This window comes from Chiloscyllium punctatum, chromosome 19 (genome assembly GCF_047496795.1).
Source record: "Chiloscyllium punctatum isolate Juve2018m chromosome 19, sChiPun1.3, whole genome shotgun sequence".
Classification (NCBI taxonomy): Eukaryota; Metazoa; Chordata; class Chondrichthyes; order Orectolobiformes; family Hemiscylliidae; genus Chiloscyllium; species Chiloscyllium punctatum.
This window is the reverse complement of record NC_092757.1, coordinates 92,353,224-92,363,923: the sequence shown is the minus strand read 5'-3', so window position 1 is coordinate 92,363,923 and position 10,700 is coordinate 92,353,224. Positions and strand designations below refer to the sequence as shown.

The 10,700-nt window shown below is 40.8% G+C and overlaps 1 protein-coding gene across 1 annotated transcript in view; it reads left to right on the top strand.

Moving 5' to 3' along the window:
* Nucleotides 1-495: 495 nt before the first annotated feature.
* The window catches only part of fam222ba (family with sequence similarity 222 member Ba), a 62,222-nt gene continuing 52,017 nt past the window's right edge, over nucleotides 496-10,700 (top strand). The window contains exon 1 of the mRNA XM_072590068.1: nucleotides 496-637. The gene's annotated coding sequence lies outside the window, so the exon portion shown is untranslated. The remainder of the gene's footprint in view (nucleotides 638-10,700) is intronic.

Here is a 10,700-nt window from a genome sequence, read left to right as displayed (position 1 = left end):
GTTAACAAAATAATCTATGCAGAAGGCATATCATTCCCTTCTCCAAATCTCCTGATTTATAACTTAGTCTATATTTCTATTTGTGTAACCTCCTGGGTCTATAACATGAATTATTAAACAATGAATTAATTGTCTATGTCAATGTCAATGAGAGGTGTTGAGCATCATTGCCTTCAATCCTTTGGTCCTCCTACCGATAGGGGCGCCACACTCCATCCACTCGAAGGTTCCTGGGGATAGAAAATGCAAGAAAACATGAAGGGAAACAGATCCTTCAAAGAAAAACCTAAAACATGTTGTGAGATACGCGTGTGAACTTTTGGTTTAGGTTTACACAGTCAGAGCTGCCAACGTGAAATTAAGACATTGCCCTGCCAGGCACGCTTCCAAGACGCATGCGTCTTTGCCGGCGAAAGGCCGGCAGGGCGCACGCGTATTGAGTCACGGCACGCATGCGTATTGGCCGGCGGTGGGCTGGCAGTGCGCATGCGTACGCGCTGCCCGTCGCTGCGTCTGGCGTTTTTTTTTGCCGCAGTCGCAGCGGCTGCGAGCGAGCGAGCGGCACGGGCCGGAGCAGCGAATGAATTCATGAACTTACCCACAGTTTAACTATGCAGTCCTGTCAGCTCCACAGAAAGTAAGTGTCCGCACGGCGTCGTCGCCTGGCGAATCGTGGTTCCACGCCCTGGTCGATGGTGTTAGTTGAAATAATTTGAGGTGGCGTCGGACGCTTAACAAAAGAGAGGCGGGCGGCGGGGCAGCCAGCGGAAGTCCCGCCTCCTCCCTGTCACTCATAGGTCCTTTGTGCCCTTAATGGGCGGTGTCGCCGGTGCAGATGTAGGCTCCTGATTGGTCGGCTGCTGCTGTCAATCACGCCAGCTGCTTTATTACTTCCGGCAGGGAGATGGGTCTGGGAGCTCGGGAGGTTTTTTTTCCTCTCTCTCTTTCAAAAAGTGTCTCTAAATGAAATTTTAACGATCGCAGGGATATTTTCTTACACAATAACGTTTTAAACGATGCGTAACAAACGCCGCCGCTCTTGTGTAGAGGTTGCTACCTTTGCAGAGAATATTTAAGTGTAAGAATCTGCCAGCTGTGTCTATTTAACTTCTTTAAATGTCTGAAAATTATCTCGAAATTCATGTCCAGGATGTTTAATTTTTGTTTGTTTTTTTTTGGGAGGGCGTTTGTACTCCGATGTCATGAGATTTGGTGCAAATGGCAGCCCCCTCTGGTGTGACATATATTTTTATTTCAGTTTCCTCCAAGAAGTTAACTTTATCCTCAAAAAAAGTTTATTTTTTTAAAAAGTAAAACGTTTTAAATGATGTTAATGGGGGGGGGGTGGAGGCTAAATGCATCTTGAAATGTAGCCACTGAGGCGTCAGTCTGCCTTGTCAGGTCTGGCTTTGTGTGTGTGTGTGTGTGTGTGAAATTTTTCCCTCCTGTGTCAAGCCTTTTTTTTTCTCTTCAATGCGTTCATTTTTTTTTTAAAAAAAAGGAGCAACTTCAAAGAATGCCACTTAAAATGCCGTTTCTCAAGGGGAGGCTTGTGGTCCGCTCTGCAAAGTCTTTCTTTATTAGACCCAAGCCGCCTGTCCGTGTTACATGAAAGATTAATGTGTGGAGAGGAAAATCTCTGCTTGGTTTGAATTGCCAGCCCCCTTTTCATCCCCTATCATGAGGGATTGTGGTGCGAGGCGGTGGCATAACCTTGTGGCTGATACACGGTTTAATCAGCGGAGGCAATCTGCAATCTTTACAAGCACGCCATTGTTACAAAGGCATTTCCCCTTCTCGTCCCGTTTTTCTAAAAACCAGTTTATCTTGAATTGATTAGCAAGGAATCCAGCGTGACTAATCATTTTTGCGCAGAACGGCAGCAGTTTGTCATTAAATGTCCCCCCCGCACTCCGCCCCCAGAGAATAACAATTAATTTTGATCGTGCGACATTGTACTTTCAATGTGTGGTCCCCCTTTTTCATTTTCACTTGTGTATTATCAGACAACAAAACACATGGAATTATGGCAATGTGGGGGGAATTAAAGCTGAGATTATTTCTTTCACCCTCCTTATGGGGGAGGGAGAAGACTGAAATTGTGAATATGAGGCACGAAATTCTCCAAGAAGCTGCTCATTGTGAGCAGATGGAGACTGTGTTATCTCTAGCCGGAGAGATAAGAGCATGAATTGCTGGCCTGGTTCTGAACCCTGCTTTTTAATGAGTCGGTTGCTAAGCAAATTTCATCTCGATCAGTTTAATCCTCAAGATTTCGTTTACATTTTGACGCTTGGTAATGCAGGCAACTTGCTCATATTGAAGTCGTTCTACACAGCAGGTTGAGGCCTTCAGACATCCAAGCCATGTACCTAAAATTTGAGCTGTGATATAATTTTCAATGGACCTTGCAAGTGTCTTGGATGACTTGCATTATGTTGACATTTTAAAAAATCTTGTACTAAAACCACATTTCCTAAATGTCTGCACATTTAACTAATTGGTATAATTAAAGCAAGAGGACAGTAATTTCCTAGGGAGTCAGATTTTACGTAAATGTTTTCTGATTGTTCCCATGTGAATGTCTTTTTTAAGAGAGCCCCTGATGTTTAAACACAGGTTTCAAGTTCTGAAGCTCATTTAATATTGTACGTGTATATTTTCTCCATTTGTGGGATGAGATAATTTATTCTCAAACACCTGTTTAGCTTCATACATCACTGAAAGGGTGTTTATTTAGGTCTGGCTTTTAAAGTATGCTGAATAAACAGAAGTGTCTGAAAAATTTGATTTGTGTTGGAAGCTGCTGGTTTTCTAAGTGTGAGTCAGAAAAGGCTGTGCCAGTTCTGCTATATAGCTTATTAGTTAATGTCTAATAGTATTTCAACAGTATTTCCTGTTCCTAGAGAGGTGTGGAGTAAAGTGTACTGTAAATTTTGAACACCCCAATGAGTACCAGTCATTCCCCAGGGTTTAAGAGGTAATGGCTGTTAACAAATGAGCAATTTCTCCAGCTGTTCTCTAGGGAGCTGCAAGGAAGAGGGGTTGGTAGGATATGTTTAATTTGCCAAAGGATAATTATTGGGATTTTGGTGGATGGCCAGCATGCTTTGCTTTCTCTTGTGAATTAAAGCTGCTACTGATAGTTTGCTGTTTTTCTCAACGTCTACTCTGGAGCTGGAATCTAGATTGACTTTTCAATAGTCATGAGTTTACAGATTTGATATTTACAACTTGAAGCTGTTGAGCTGCTTGGTCATTTACCTCTATCAAAATCCAGCTAAAGCTCTTCAAAATGAGGACTAATCACACTTATAGATCTTGTCTTCTATCATTTGTCTTGCACTAGGATGCTGAGGGAGGGGGTGTGAAATTTCGGATTTTACACCGTAATGCATTGCTGATCTGGAACTGATCCAACTTTTTTCAGTTTTCAACCCTTAGAAATTTTGTACCAGCATAGTGCACATCCTAACCCATCCCTTGTGATGGCAGCTATGAAAACTCTTCTTGATAGAAGGGTACTTAATCTATCTAGAAAGTCCATCAAACCAATTAATGGGTTTGAGTTTGTGGCTGGTATTCTTGATTTGAGTCTTGTTGTACCCAAATGCATCCTGGACCAATTGCTATCAAATTGATTCTTGATAAATGCATTATTAAAATTGCTTTAGAATATGGATGTAATTAATTTAGAATTTCACATGACTGTAATTCAAGCCCCTGTGCTGGCCCTGTTTAATCGCTACTGAATTAAATCTCTACCATGTTTAGACCCTCTTCCTTATTTTGAAGACATTGATTTCCTCATTATCCCTCCAACATCTTATCTACATAAGAGTATATAATTCCCACTATAGCATTGAGTCATTGCGTTTAGTGTCCATAACTCTACTACCTAGAACTTGGCTGCTGAACTGCTCAAATTGTCACTTTATTATTGAGTTAATCTGAGCTGTTTGATGTAGTGATGAGGATGGGAGGGGTATGGTGATTGATGCCTCTTGAATTTCTGTTTGACTGACCTCAAAGGCATGCAGTAAATTGAATTTGCGCAAACAGAACTTTCAACTTATTGGACTTGTGTTGCATGTGACTCCTTTCCACCATGCTTCAACTCGTCCTACAAACAACCATTTTTATTTCTCCCACTTCTAGTGGTCTAGTTTCTCCTGTACATGTCCCTATATGATTCATCTCAATCACTTTCTATGGGAGCAAGATCCTGATTCTCTCCACTCCAGGTTTTCAGAAAAACTCCAATTCCTTCTATGGCCGGTTTGGTAATGACTGGTGTTACACTATCCACAATACAATATTTTCTTCAGCTATCCTGTATTCCATAATTTGAAAGGTCACCTCTTTGCTTTTCTGGAAAAAAAACCAATGTCTTCTCTTTCCTATTGGGAATAACCCTTCCATTTTGTTCCCATCCACAGGACTTTTGAGTATCCATTGGATCACTGGAAAGCTTTTATTTCCCTCACTTAATTTTCTGCCACTTACAATCTCCGGTCATCAGTGTGGGCATGTTTAGGACGTTTGCTTTCATATCAGAACTGTTGTGGCAGCCTCTCTCTTAACTACAACTAAGTTTTAACCGCAATGAGATGGATGTAGGCATTGTTTATATACAAGTCAGTTTAAGTTAGGTGCAAGTCCCAAATATGTTGCAATTAGGGTGGGGGGGGTGGGGGTTATTGGAAGATAACATCTTCCTGAAAGCTCTTTAAGACACTTTATTACAAATAAAACATTCACTGCGCAAAATAGGTTTATGCTTGGCACAGGAGTCTTGCACCAAATGCTTAATGTGATTTAGTACACCAGAAAGGGTGGAGTGATGGCTCAGTGGTTAGTGCTGCTGCCTCACAGCCCGTGGGACCTGGGTTCGATTCCAGCCTCTGATGACTGAGTGGAGGTTGCACATTCTATAAAATGTACGTGTGGGTTTGCGCTGGTTGCCTCCCATGGTCCGAAGATGTGCAGATTAGATGGATTGGCTATGTTAAATTATCTATAGTGTCCAGGGATATATCCACGTTAGTTGGATTAGCCACGGTAAATGCAGACTTGCAGGGATAGGATTGGGTCTGGGTGGGATGGTCTTCAAGAGGGTTGGTGTGCATTTGATGGGCCAAATGGCCTGCTTCCACACCGTGGGGTTTCTATGATTCTCGGTTCCATACTTTATGTAATCAATGATAAACAAGCATTTCAGATCAAAATGCTGAAATCATAATTGACTTCCAAAGCCTTTTCAAATTTTGATGGACTTCAAGCCAGGAATATTGGGCTGAATGTGTTACTGTTCTAAATGTAGAGTATGAGCCTAAAAGGTCCAGAGAGACAAAGGCATTCAGGAGTTGTAATCTGTGAATTGCTTGAAGTTAATTGGAAACTGAAAGATGGAGAGTATCGTCTTATCGACTTCCTGGCAGGGGAATGGGGGTGGGGGTTAGGCTGTTTATCTAGGTCAATTAAGTCTCTGTCGTCTTCCAGTCTTCGCTTGCAGGGCCCATGATCTCTCATAGTATGTATTTAATAAAATTTCTTAACATAGGAAGCATATCTAAAGTATTTGATGTTTGTACAAATTGTGCATTTATCACTTTGCTTTAAAGCTAATGTACTTCGACCCTTTGGTATGAAGTCCAAACTTTCAATGTTTAGGGAAATTGTTCGACCTTTATTTGTAAAGATTGACTGTATTCCTACTGATGGGGTTTTTCAGCTGTGAGTTTTGGACCTTCAGTGTAACTGAAGCGTATTGTCGTTCTGAAATCTCATGGAAAAGCTTGCCTGACTGTGTTTTGCAATCAAGTCTTAATTCCAAAATGATAGCACTCTGGTTCCAAAGTACCTGATTGTTGGAAGTAAGTTGTGCTTTTCAATCATGATTCTAGCTGAAATTGTACATGACACTGAATTTGGCAGTGCCCTAGTTTATCTCCCTCCCCGGTACAAATTCTCCATTCCCGAATAGTTTGTGTATGAGGATATCCAAGTACAGTACATGGAAAGGATCATGCTTTTGAAATACAAGAGGGCCCTGATTATCTTGGGATGAACTTAACCAGATGAATTCGTGTCTGTTTAAAGTTTTAAATGTATATCTCTGTTAATTCGAAGACCAAAGAGCCTTGGCCCACCATGTCTGCATCTATTCCTATTCCTTATTTAGGCCCCCTACTTATTGCTGATGTGCAGTTTCTATTCCTCTGCCTCCTGGTCATGTCTATCAAGTTAAAAATCACTGAAGTAGGATCATAGGACTCAATTTATATAAATTGTGTCCTATTATTCTACTCCACTGCTTACCTGATGAAGGAGCAGCACTCCGAAAGCTAGTGCTTCCAAATAAACCTGTTGGACTATAATCTGGTGTTGTGATTTTTAAACTTTGTCCCTCCACCCCAGACCAACACCTGTTCCTGCACATCATGCTTATCAAGACACAACTTGGGTACCTGTTTCCACCCCTACCTATTGGCAGTGTGTTCCAGGTAGCCATCATCTTCAGCTTCACAAGTTTTCTTCTTTTGGGCAGCACTATAGATTTCTAGGAGCTTTGTTTTATTCAGAGTTAATAATCTATTACCAAAGCAGCAACTTGGATGTATTGAAGACCTTTTTATTAATAGTGTCCTAAGATGACTTCTTTGTTCAAACCTCCTGGTCACCTTTTTACAGTATTAAAGGGAAGCAGAGAGGCTTCGGGAAGAAATGCTGGAACTTGGTTGATGACTGACACTCTAACAGATTGCAGTGTTTGGGTAGCGAAGTGCAACCACATGTTCAGTTGTAATTGACATGCCTTGCAGGATGCCACATCTCTTGCCCTACCCAAACCGTATGATGGTTATGCATAGTGCAGCTTCATCAAAGGCCTGTATATCTGTAAAGCAGTTTAATATTAATGCTACAAAATGGATGGAGAGCTGATATTAGCACAACTTGCCTTTGTTAGATGTGTTGCATTAAGAATTTTTTCACTTTACAAGCAAGGGCAGGTTGGTTGCCACTGACAACTTGGTGCAAATCCAGGCTAATGTTTAATTATGTATAATTAACTGCTAGCACAAACTGTAGTTGTAATTATGCAAAACAAATGGCAAACTAAGAATAAATACATTACACTTCATGGAGTAAAGTCCCCAGGGCCTGGCTTGATCTCATTCCATAAACAGCTAGTCAAGTTTTTTTTTGAAGAAATTAATGGAAAGCCATAATAAGGTGCCCTAATTCCTGACTACGTAATGACAATTACTGAAACTTGATTGCTGACTGAACAGAGATCTCGGTGGATGCGGTTTTAAAAGGATAGCTGTAAATCTGAAACAAAACTTTGGATTGATCAGATACATAGTATTTCCACTTATTAGTTATATTGAATTTCTTGTGTTTTGAATATATTAACAATAATTCAGGATCTGCTATGATCATTGCTGTTTGTACTTTCACAACAAAACAGAGGATCTGCTGGAAACTGAAATGACTAACTGTCTGTGAGCAGACAGAGTATTGGTAAACTCCACTACCATTTTGGTCTCAAGGAAAAAGACAGTGGATACCTGAAAATTACTACTGGCCTTCAGATGTGACTCCTTTTTATAAAGGAAGTGCGTTTAAGAGCTTGTTTTGCAACCGGTTATGTTCTGGAATGCCCTGTCTGAAAGGGTAAAGTTAGTAAATTCTATAACTTCAAATGGATATTGGATAAATGCTTGAAAATAGAACTAAAAACATTGGAACCAGTAGTAAATGTAATTTGCAAATGCGTGCAAAAGAGAAAGCTAATTTGCATAGCCCACCAAGTACATGGGTATTTCTCAGTGGGGCATTAGCCAGAAATTGATTTTTAAACATTTTGTCTTCAAACCTTTGAGCAAACATTTTGCTTTCAACGCCACCTTTTGTGTTGACAATAGATCTTTCCATTATGGAAGCACATGCTGTAGAAATCTGTAGAGTTGCATGTTTTCTGCAAGATAGCATTGTGTCCAGGAGATCTGGGAGTTCAGTAGCTCCTCCACTTCCTCACTGAACAACAATTTAAAGTAGGCAGATTCTCCATCGTGGGGCTAAGATAGTGCTTTGGAGTTTTATCTTCAGTTCATGGGGGAAGGAATGCAATTTCACAACTGTTGCCCTGAAATTAGTTGGCTCAATATTGATTTTGTTCTTTTCCACGGCACCACCTTCTACGGGCTTCACAGCATTATTAAGTTGACCGTATTGTTCTGTGATTTATTCTGGGAAGGCAGGTCCAATTCTGCCTGAAATGTGGCTTACCCACTCAGCACTTCAAATTCCTCTGTTTCAAATTAATATCTATAAGCCAGTGGGTCCTGTGCTGGTTTGAGCACATGGCTGTTTTTCTTCTGCTTGTACAGACCTTGTGCTGACATAGTCTAATACTGATATATACTCTGGTTACATGCTCTAGGATTTTAGTTAAAACAAAGTGTATTGGAGGTAATGTATCCTGCTTGACAATTCACAGTTGTGTTCAATTGTTTAATTAATGAAGAATAGGACTGGGTTTGAGATTGGTATGGAACAGGTTACTTTTGTCCTAATATGTTGCAATCGTAAACTTCCCGCCTCGGGCGACTAACTGTGTGGAGTTTGCACGTTCTCCCTGTGTCTGCGTGGGTTTGCTCCGGTTTCCTCCCACAATCCAAAGATGTGCAGGTCAGGGTGAATTGGCCACGCTAAATTGCCCGTAGTGTTAGGTAAGGGGTAAATGTCGGGGTATGGGTGGGTTGCGCTTCGGCAGGGCGGTGTGGACTTGTTGGGCCGAAGGGCCTGTTTCCACACTGTAAGTAATCTAATCTAATCTAATCTAATCTTGTCGTATACCAGAGGAAGAGTGAAATCAGATAAAATACATGTGCTTGGTTGAAGAGCCATTGGTGCAAAGCTACTATCTAGATTTGTCTAACTGTCTAACTGATTCCCTCTAAGCATGGTTATCATTCCCCTCTCCTGCATGTAACAAGTAGGTGACTGGCTGGCCTTGGATGGTATTGAGGATATATTGAGCCTCATTAAAAATGGGCTCTTGATAGTGAGGGAGTCATGAGGAAATAAAAACATTGGTAAGGGATGGGTAGAAATGTAACCCTTGGAGTTGTTCACTTGCTGTGAATGTATTGTTTTAAATGATTTTAGATTGACATTTATCTCCAGCCTAGAATAGCTGATTAAAATTAACATCACTATTACTGATGACATTCAGGGTAAATGGGGCTAATACTTGGCATCTGTATATTAATTGAGAATGCACTTGAAAATGTAATGCTTGATAAATATATCCAAAGCAGTGCAAGGTTCCATCATCACCCTGGGATGTCTTCCTGATTTGAATTCATCATGTAAAGTAGCATGAGCTCCAGCTCAATCAACCAGTGCTTGTCTGTTCCCCAGGTACTGAACTGATTTGAAAAGTACATTTCTACACGTTAGTGGAATGTCATCAGTCCTCTGCAGAATGGAATGCAAATGATGGGATGATATATGTATAGTGTTGTATCGTGCCCACAGCACCACCTCTGATGACAAGACCATTAATCTGATGGATGGTTCAGGATGAATTAGATGCGCATATGTTTTAGTTTTTGGCCCCCTTTACTCGTTTACTGAAGTTCAAAAATTGATGTCAATTTGTGCAAGTTTTTTTTTTCTCTCTCCCTCCCTTCAAGAGAGGGGTTAAAAATGAGGCAGAACAAAGAAAATGGGGGAATTGGATGACATTCTCATTTTGATGAATGACCTGTCACAAGTTGGAAAATTTGGCATGTGCTGGTGCCAGTGTGATAACATAATGAATGTCAGTAGCAAAACTGCTTGACACTGGAAAGTTGTATATTCTTAAGCACTATACAGGAGAAATCCAAATTCCAAATGTGTACAGCAGCTTTGTTTTATTAATTAATGTCTTATTACTTTGACATTCTCAAATCTGCTGTGAAAATAAATATTTAATTCCTGAACGAGTTAAATTGTAAATATTTTCATGGAGTTTTGCAGCCTATTTATTCAGGCAAATTTTCATGTAGATGACTAAGTGCAATAGCTAAGATTTGACTGACAGTGATCATTGTAGGTTTTGGGGGGGTGGGATCTAAGGCTGAACTCTTTTGCTATTCACATATTTGACCACTTTGGTCCCACTCCCCCCATTCACATATTTTCATCCAGTGGCCTATGTCACAAGTGAACCATTCTGTGGTAGTGAAGATATTTCTTTGCATCATTTCCCCTCAGGTTGACCACCATGTGTCCTGGAGCTGGCAGTATAACGAGTGTACTACCCCTTGTCTTCTACCTTGCTGACTTATGATCAGTCAGGAAGGGATGCCATATCGAGGAAGCTAATTAAAAGGGCTCTTTTCACCTTTTTTTTTCCTTTCTTGAACCCTTCCTGATGCCCTATCACTTTCTGGTGGAATGCTGCACATGATTGTCAGGTTTGCCAAGAACTGATAACAGGAAATTAGTTATGATCCTGGTGCCACTTACGTTGGTCGAAATTACATGTGACTACTGTTGTCTGAAACTGTACAAAACTTAGTGAAACATCTTGCTGCTGTTTTGATTCTCTCCTCTCTCGCGCGCGCTCTCTCATCTTCTGCCTACCACCTCCCCACCCCCAATGCACTAACAATTATACTGTTGGTCCGAAGGTATGATGT